Source organism: Pseudophryne corroboree, chromosome 11 (assembly GCF_028390025.1).
Source record: "Pseudophryne corroboree isolate aPseCor3 chromosome 11, aPseCor3.hap2, whole genome shotgun sequence".
In the NCBI taxonomy this organism is placed as follows: domain Eukaryota; kingdom Metazoa; phylum Chordata; class Amphibia; order Anura; family Myobatrachidae; genus Pseudophryne; species Pseudophryne corroboree.
This window is the reverse complement of record NC_086454.1, coordinates 182,713,561-182,723,613: the sequence shown is the minus strand read 5'-3', so window position 1 is coordinate 182,723,613 and position 10,053 is coordinate 182,713,561. Positions and strand designations below refer to the sequence as shown.

At 46.2% G+C, this 10,053-nt stretch overlaps 1 long non-coding RNA gene across 1 annotated transcript; it reads left to right on the top strand.

Annotated features, from left to right (window-relative positions):
• The first annotated feature begins 1,519 nt into the window (after window positions 1-1,519).
• Window positions 1,520-9,856, top strand: LOC134970085 (uncharacterized). Its single transcript, XR_010189649.1, has 4 exons — window positions 1,520-1,671; window positions 1,747-1,836; window positions 3,074-3,195; window positions 9,115-9,856. It is a non-coding gene; the product is annotated as an uncharacterized LOC134970085 (long non-coding RNA).
• Window positions 9,857-10,053: the final 197 nt, after the last annotated feature.

Sequence of the window (10,053 nt, the reverse complement as noted above, 5' to 3'; positions counted from 1 at the left end):
AGATTCTGAGAGTAAATCAGGCAGCCCACGTTTAAGTGGCCCTGAACTAGGGAGGAGGGTTGTTTGTCATCTGCCTTAGCAGGCATGTCTGCAACAGCCTGCTGCCTCTGAGTATTTGCAGTGAGTTGTGATGACATATCTGCCATCATAGTTTTTATGGCACCGAGCCAAGATGGCTCCTGACCCTCCCCCCCGGTCCTCTCACTAACTTGTGAAGACTGCATTGTCACATGATAGGGAACCAGTTGTATAGGGAGAGAATCTGGTGTGACATACACTGCACAATTGGTGTATGACCATGTTTACAGTAAACACACACACACACACACACACACACACACACACACACACACACACACACACACACACACACACACTAGCAAGCCTGCCCTTACTGTATGTGAGAAGGACACTTAGGGGGACATGTACTAAGCAGTGATAACAGTGGAGAAGAGAGCCAGTGGAGAAGTTGTCCATGGCAACCAATCAGCTGCTCTGTATGCTTTTATAGTATGCAAATTATAAATGTTACGTCACTGCTGATTGGTTGCCATGGGCAACTTCTCCACTGGCTCACTTCACTTTTATCACTGCTTAGTACATCTCCCCCTTAGAGTGAGAGAGGGACAGCACACTCAAGCCTTTCAGACTCTGTAAATCTGCAGGCTGTAAATATTTATATCACAGTAGAAACTGGATTACTTGTCCTTTTCAGTACACTAGATTTGTGTACGATAGCGGCTCTCACCCTGTTTACACCCCTGTACCAGTTTCCTGCGTATCCTGGAGTGCCTGGAGGAGCTGTGTGTAAGCAGAGGAAGGCGCCAAAATGCCGCTAGTCCCACTCTGAGGAAGCTCCGCCCCCTGTAATCGCGCCGGAGCTATGTAGATATTTATACTGGCAGAGCCTCCTAATAAGTGTAAAACATCACATGAATGCTAGTTTTCACCACCGCTGCTAGTGTACACAGGGACGCTATAGCATGTCCCGTATGCCACCCCTGCGGTTGCACCGCACCAAAAACCGGAGGACCCCCCTAGTGGGGCCCCCGGTTTGTACTTGCCACTCTTCTCACCTTCAGGCTTATGTTAGGGGTGTGCGGCGTGCTGCGATTGTGTTCGCCAAGGCGCAATGCCCTGCGGTACCAACAATCTCTCAGGACGGTGGTCCTGCAGCAGGCAAGTGGGATGCTAAAGAGACCGGTAACCGTTCCCCTCCTAACTCCCACGGTGCCGGTATACGGTTGCCCAAACAGTTTCCCAAAAATAATAAAGTTTAAAAAACTAAACTAAAGAAAAAATCCTCTGGAGCTCCAGATAGATTGTGCTGTCTTTCTTGAGGGCACAGTTTTCTAAATTGGCTGTAGGAGGGGGCATAGAGGGAAGGAGCCAGCAAACCCAGTTGAAGAAATTTAAAGTGGACCGGCTCTATACTCATCATACTAAGTGAACCCCAGTGTCCCTTATAGATGTTGGAGAAAGTCTCTGCAGTTCTTACAACCTTTTTTAAATTGAGACTTATTTTGAATATACAGGGCAATAGATGACAAGTATAGCAGAAGAGAAGAGTACAGAGGATTTACACAGGACTTCAAGGAAAAAGAAGGCTACAGACCAGATGTCAAGATTGAGTACGTCGATGAAACTGGACGGAAGCTTTGTCCAAAGGAGGTAATCTGTAACGCGTCTCCCCTTTCATCTGCTGACTGCCAGATTCTAACTTTTTGTTGATTTATTTTGCCATAGGCTTTTAGACAACTGTCTCACCGGTTCCATGGCAAGGGCTCTGGTAAAATGAAAACAGAAAAGCGTATGAAGAAACTGGACGAGGAAGCTGTAAGTAATGGTGTAGTGTTAAATAACTGTTTTTGGATTAAAAATTACATTATTGGTAAAGCAGACGTTGCGATGTATGAAAGGGCTGCTAGTATTTTAGACTGATTATTACTATTCGCTTTCACCTTCCTTGTTAGGCAGAAAGGGAAACGAACACCTTTTGCTTCATTTAGCATAGCTAAGACGCCCCACCACGAGTAGCATTTGAAAGGATTCACAATTTTTTGGGCTGCAAAAGAATTTATATAACTTATCAGATTAAACTAGCATTTCTTAAAAGCCCACAAAAGTCAGTGTTACACAACAAAAGTACTCCCTCAGCATGGCAACACTCGCATTCTTCTTAATCCCTGGCTACAAATAGATCAGCTGCAAGACCCACAGAGCTAGTGCATAACCTTTCCGGAAGCAGCACAAATGGAAGAAACCTGCAGCTTCAAGCAGCTCAGATCCAGGTTTTTTTCTAGTCTTCATAAATTAATAAAAGAAATAAAATAAAAAAAAATCCTCAATGTGGGAAACTCTGTTTCTTACACAATACCAAGTGTGATTTCCAAACTACATGGCAGAAAAAAAGAAGTGCTTACTGGATCAATGATGCCATCCAAGACCACTTTATTAGGCCACAGCGATGAAAACCAGGGCCATGGTGTTAGTACGACAATCCTACAGCTATTTTACTACTGTCAGATTCCTTCATAAGTGGCAAATGTATATTAATGTGTACTATATAGTCAATTTGATGTTTAACATCAACAATAAAGTGACTAGCAAGTACCTTGCTTGTACCCTCACCCTAGCAATATTGAGGCGGCAGCACTTCATTCCTTGGATGTGCTGCTTGGTCGGTGGGTTTATCTTTCCAGGACTGGAGTGCTGGAAAATGCCTTATGTACACTTAGGGCCCCATTTAATAATGAGTGATATTCTTGTTATCATTTGTTACTAATCTTAAATGTTGCTTCAACCAATCAGCTCACCACTGTAATTTTTCAAAAACTCCACCTGTAAAATGACAGACATGAGCTGATTGGTTGGAGCACCATTTATGATCAGTAAGAAGTGATAACTGGAATATAAATTGTTATTAAATGGGGCTCTTACTACTGGTATTGGGGAATCCAGAAGAAACACTTTCCTCCTTTCAGTAGATTTTTCTTTATCAGGACTACAATCTAGACAGGCTGTGTTTGTTGTGTTTGTGCAGTCAAAACTAATATTTAATTTTTCTCATCAGCTGCTGAAAAAGATGAGTTCTAGTGACACCCCTCTTGGTACCGTTGCACTGCTTCAGGAGAAGCAGAAGGCCCAGAAGACACCTTACATTGTTCTCAGTGGGAGTGGGAAGAGCATGACAGCGTGAGTACCAAATATGAATATTCCACTTTTCAGTGTTGGGGTACATGTGGGGCTTGTATCACTCTAATTCTGAACAGAAGTGTAATTTGTAGGGAGCTAAATCTATAGAGGAATCCCCCGGTTATGGTGGTGATGGGTTCAGGAATTTGCAGTTAAGATAAAGAGTATATTTAATAGTTTTGTATTTTAATTATCCTTTATTTCTCTGACGTCCTAAGTGGATGCTGGGGACTCCGTCAGGACCAGGGGGATTAGCGGCTCCGCAGGAGACAGGGCACAAAATTAAAAGTTTGACCACTAGGTGGTGTGCACTGGCTCCTCCCCCTATGACCCTCCTCCAAGCCTCAGTTAGATTTTTGTGCCCGGCCGAGAAGGGTGCAATCTAGGTGGCTCTCCTAAAGAGCTGCTTAGAATAAAAGTTTGTTAGGTTTTTTATTTTCAGTGAGTCCTGCTGGCAACAGGCTCACTGCAACGCGGGACTAAGGGGAGAAGAAGCGAACTCGCCTGCGTGCAGGATGGATTGGCTTCTTAGGCTACTGGACACTAGCTCCAGAGGGACGATCACAGGTACAGCCTGGATGGGTCACCGTAGCCGCGCCGCCGGCCCCCTTACAGATGCTGAAGAGAGAAGAGGTCCAGAAATCGGCGGCTGAAGACTTCCCAGTCTTCTTAAGGTAGCGCACAGCACTGCAGCTGTGCGCCATTGCTCTCAGCACACTTCACACCGCGGTCACTGAGGGTGCAGGGCGCTGGGGGGGGGGCGCCCTGGGCAGCAATGTAATTACCTTTACTGGCTAAAAATACATCACATATAGCCCCTGGGCTATATGGATGTATTTAACCCCTGCCAGGATTACAGAAAAAAACGGGAGAAGAGCCTGCCGTGAAGGGGGCGGGGCCTATCTCCTCAGCACACAGCGCCATTTTTCCCACACAGATCCGCTGGTGGGAAGGCTCCCAGGCTCTCCCCTGCACTGCACTACAGAAACAGGGTTAAAACAGAGAGGGGGGGCATTTTTTGGCGATATTATTATATATTAAGCTGCTATAAGGGAAAACACTTACTATAAGGTTGTCCCTGTATAATTATAGCGCTTTCGTGTGTGCTGGCAAACTCTCCCTCTGTCTCCCCAAAGGGCTAGTGGGGTCCTGTCCTCTATCAGAGCATTCCCTGTGTGTGTGCTGTGTGTCGGTACGTGTGTGTCGACAGGTATGAGGACGATGTTGGTGTGGAGGTGGAGCAATTGCCTGTAATGGGATGTCACCCCCTAGGGAGTCGACACCGGAATGGATGGCTTTATTTATGGAATTACGTGATAGTGTCAACACGCTACAAGGTCGGTTGACGATATGAGACGGCCGGCAAACCAATTAGTACCTGTCCAGGCGTCTCAAACACCGTCAGGGGCTTTAAAACGCCCATTACCTCAGTCGGTCGACAGACACGGACACTGACTCCAGTGTCGACGGTGAAGAAACAAACGTATTTTCCAGTAGGGCCACACGTTACATAATCACGGCAATGAAGGAGGCGTTACATATTTCTGATACTACAAGTACCACAAAAATGGGTATTATGTGGGGTGTGAAAAAACTACCTGTAGTTTTTCCTGAATCAGATGAATTGATTGAAGTGTGTGATGAAGCGTGGGTTACCCCCGATAGGAAGTTGCTAATTTCAGAGAAGTTATTGGCATTATACCCTTTCCCGCCAGAGGTTAGGGCGCGCTGGGAAACACCCTCTAGGGTAGATAAGGCGCTCACACGCTTATCAAAACAAGTGGCGTTACCGTCTCCTGATACGGCCGCCCTCAAAGATCCAGCTGATAGGAGGCTGGAAAATACTCTAAAAAGTATATACACACATACTGATGTTATACTGCGACCAGCAATCGCCCCAGCATGGATGTGCAGTGCTGGGGGGGTTTGGTCGGAATCTCTGACTGGAAATATTGATACCCTGAATAGCGACAATATTTTATTGACTATAGAGCATTTAAAGGATGCATTTTCTTTATATGCGAGATGCACAGAGGGATATTTGCACTCTGGCATCAAGGGTAAGTGCGCTGTCCATTTCTGCCAGAAGAAGTTTATGGACGCGACAGTGGTCAGGTGATGCGGATTCCAAGCGGCATATGGAAGTTTGCCGTATAAAGGGGAGGAATTATTTGGGGTCGGTCTATCGGACTTGGTGGCCACGGCAACAGCCGGAAAATCCACCTTTTTTACCTCAGGTCACCTCCCAACAGAAAAAGACACCGTCTTTTCAGCCTCAGTCCTTTCGTTCTCATAAGAACAAGCGGGCAAAAGGCCATTCATATCTGCCTGAGGCAAAGGAAAGGGTAAGAGACTGCAGCAAGCAGCTCCTTCCCAGGAGCAGAAGCACTCCCCCGCTTCTGAAAAGTCCTCAGCATGTCGCTGGGGCCTTACAAGCGGACTCAGGTCCGGTGGGGGGGTCGTCTCAAGAATTTCAGCGCGCAGTGGGCTCACTCGCAAGTCGACCCCTGGATCCTGCAGGTAGTATCACAGGGGTACAGATTGGAATTCGAGACGTCTCTTCCTCGCAGATTCCTGAAGTCTGCTTTACCAACATCTCCCTCCGACAGGGAGACGGTGTTGGAAGCTATTCACAAGCTGTATTCCCAGCAAGTAATAGTCAAGGTACCCCTACTACAACAAGGAAAGGGGTATTATTCCACGCTGTTTGTGGTACCGAAGCCGGACGGAAGTCTGAAATCTTTTGAACACTTACATACAAAGGTTCAAGTTCAAGATGAAATCACTCAGAGCAGTGATAGCGAATCTGGAAGAAGGGGACTTTATGGTGTCCTTGGACATCAAGGATGCTTACCTCCATGTCCCAATTTGCCCTTCAAACCAAGGGTACCTCAGGTTTGTTGTACAAAACTGTCACTATCAGTTTCAGACGTTGCCGTTTGGATTGTCCACGGCACCCCGGGTCTTTACCAAGGTAATGGCCGAAATGATGATTCTCCTTCGAAGAAAAGGCATATTAATTATCCCTTACTTGGACGATCTCCTGATTAAGGGCAAGATCCAGAGAACAGTTAGAGGCCGGTGTAGCACTAACCCAAGTAGTGCTGCAACAGCACGGGTGGATTCTAAATTTTCCAAAATCCCAGCTGAGCCCGACGACACGTCTGCTGTTCCTAGGGATGATTCTGGACACAGTTCAGAAAAAGGTTTTTCTCCCGGAGGAGAAAGCCAGGGAGTTATCCGAGCTAGTCAGGAACCTCCTAAAACCAGGAAAAGTGTCAGTGCATCAATGCACAAGAGTCCTGGGTAAATGGTGGCTTCTTACGAAGCGATTCCATTCGGCAGATTCCACGCAAGAACCTTTCAGTGGGATCTGCTGGACAAATGGTCCGGATCGCATCTTCAGACGCATCAGCGGATAGCCCCGTCTCCAAGGACAAGGGGGTCTCTTCTGTGGTGGTTGCAGAGTGCTCACCTTTTTGGAGGGCCGCAGATTCGGCATTCAGGACTGGGTCCTGGTGACCACGAATGCCAGCCTGAGAGGCTGGGGAGCAGTCACACAGGGAAGAAATTTCCAGGGAGTGTGGTCAAGCCTGGAGACTTCACTTCACATAAATATACTGGAGCTAAGGGCAATTTACAATGCTCTAAGCCTGGCAAGACCTCTGCTTCAGGGTCAGCCGGTGTTGATCCAGTAGGGCAACACCACGGCAGTCGCCCACGTAAACAGACAGGGCGACACAAGAAGCAGGAGGGCAATGGCAGAAGCTGCAAGGATTTTTCACTGGGCAGAAAATCATGTGATAGCACTGTCAGCAGTGTTCATTCCGGGAGTGGACAACTGGGAAGCAGACTTCCTCAGCAGACACGATCACCACCCGGGAGAGTGGGGACTTCATCCAGAAGTCTTCCACATGATTGTGAACCGTTGGGAAAAACCAAAGGTGGACATGATGGCGTCCCGCCTCAACAAAAAAATGGACAGGTATTGCGCCAGGTCAAGAGACCCTCAGACAATAGCTGTGGACGTGTTGGTAACACCATGGGTGTACCAGTCAATGTATGTGTTCCCCCCTCTGCCTCTCATACCCAAGGTACTGAGAATTATAAGGCGAAGGGGAGTAAGAACGATACTCGTGGCTCCGGATTTGCCAAGAAAGACTTGGTACCCGGAACTTCAAGAGATGCGCACGGAGGATCCGTGCACTCTACCTCTAGACTTACCGCGGCTGCGTTTGACGGCATGGCGGTTGAACGCCGGATCCTGAAAGAGAGGGCTCCGACGGAGGAATTTCAACTGGGTCGATTCCTACATTTCCTGCAAACAGGATTGTCTATGGGCCTCAAATTGGGGTCCATTAAGGTTCAAATTTCGGCCCTGTCGATTTTCTTCCAGAAAGAATTGGCTTCAGTTCCTGAAGTCCAAGCTTTTGTCAAAGGAGTACTACATATACAGCCCCGGTTGTGCCTCCAGTGGCACTGTGGGATCTCAATGTAGTTTTGGGATTCCTCAAATCCCATTGGTTTGAGCCACTCAAATCGGTGGATTTGAAATATCTTACATGGAAAGTGACCATGCTACTGGCCCTGGCTTCGGCCAGGAGAGTGTCAGAATTGGCGGCTTTTTCGTACAAAAGCCATATCTGATTTTCCATTGGGACAGGGCAGAACTGCGGACGCGTCCTCAGTTTCTCCCTAAGGTGGTATCAGCGTTTCACCTGAACCAACCTATTGTGGTGCCTGCGGCTTCTAGCGTCTTGGAGGACTCCAAGTTGTTCGACGTTGTCAGAGCCTTAAAAATATATATATATATTTCAAGGACGGCTGGAGTCAGAAAGTCTGACTCGCTGTTTGTACTGTATGCACCCAACAAGCTGGGTGTTCCTGCGTCTAAGCAGACGATTGCTCGTTGGATTTGTAGCACAATTCAACTTGCGCATTCTGTGGCAGGCCTGCCACAGCCAAAATCTGTAAATGCCCACTCCACAAGGAAGGTGGGCTCACCTTGGGCGGCTGCCCGAGGGGTCTCGGCATTACAACGCTGCCGAGCAGCTACGTGGTCAGGGGAGAACACGTTTGTAAAATTCTACAAATTTGATACCCTGGCTAAGGAGGACCTGGAGTTCTCTCATTCGGTGCTGCAGAGTCATCCGCACTCTCCCGCCCGTTTGGGAGCTTTGGTATAATCCCCATGGTCCTGACGGAGTCCCCAGCATCCACTTAGGACGTCAGAGAAAATAAGAATTTACTTACCGATAATTCTATTTCTCGTAGTCCGTAGTGGATGCTGGGCGCCCATCCCAAGTGCGGATTGTCTGCAATACTTGTACATAGTTATTGTTACAAAAATCGGGTTATTATTGTTGGAAGCCATCTTTTCAGAGGCTCCTCTGTTATCATGCTGTTAACTGGGTTCAGATCTCAAGTTGTACAGTGTGATTGGTGTGGCTGGTATGAGTCTTACCCGGGATTCAAAATCCTTCCTTATTGTGTACGCTCGTCCGGGCACAGTATCCTAACTGAGGCTTGGAGGAGGGTCATAGGGGGAGGAGCCAGTGCACACCACCTAGTGGTCAAACTTTTAATTTTGTGCCCTGTCTCCTGCGGAGCCGCTAATCCCCCTGGTCCTGACGGACTACGAGAAATAGAATTATCGGTAAGTAAATTCTTATTTTTTGGCCTCCAATTCTTGTATTGCAATAGCAATTCTAATGGCTTTTGTAGAGTCTCTGAACCCTTTAGAGTTATGAGGATGCCTTTAAATCTTTAATTACATTGGAGGAAGTAAATTATGAATACAATTGTAGTGTGAGTGCAACATTTCAGAATAGTATAATTTATTTACTTCGACACAGAGACAGACACTTGGCTTAATTGGTATCCATCCAATCCCCCCTTCTCTCTCTCTCTTTCTTCTAGGAACACACTTATCAAATAAGTGGAAAGAAAATCTATATCCAAATTCCACTGAAGAATAAAGACTTTGCAGGACCAGATGAATATATTTATCTTTTGTGCACAACAATTCCATTAATTTTTATGTGCAAAAAGCCAATCGCTGGAATCTCATTGGATGGGTTGTGTGAAGTCATTAATGCCTACATCTTACTGAGATTGTTCGGGAAGATGCTTGGCTCTGCAATGTTGCCTGACTGCATTCGTCACCGCAGAGAAAACGGATCGGAATTGTTTTTTTAAATTAGGATTTCTATAAGAATGGAGTGTGCTGGAATCCAGACATACTCCAATTTCCTTATTGAATTTAATTTGCAGGCTATCGCTAAAACCTGTAATAAAAATGTTCTAAAAGACAGATCTTTTAAAAATTGTTTTAAATTACTTAATAATCCATAAAGCTGCATTTTGCAAAATACATGAACAGTGATGCCTTGTGCAGTTGATACCACGAAGATTCTAACTCTGAGATGGACACATTACTCACACCAAATTATGCTAATGTTTTATTTCCCACCGTATACAAATACAGTATACGCACACATACAATTGATATGAATATGTATAGTCTTCCTGTGTGTGAGTACTGATGTCACTTGTCATATGACTCGCGTGAAAGTGTTGGTGAATCATTTAACTCATGGTTAAATACAACTCTGTATGACCACTTGAACAATGTTCATATTAAAACTTGTGCAAAATTTGAGCGGCCTACTGTAAAAAGAAATTAGGTGTAATTTTCTTGTGACCTTTTAAAAGCCACTGATTACACCCAACAATTTTTCTCTAGCATCCATAAAGGATACTGAGGTTCACTCAATACGATGGGTATAGAAGGGGTCCAAGGGAGCCGGTGCACTTTAAATTTCTTCAACTGGGTGTGCAGGCTCCCCCCCCCCCCCC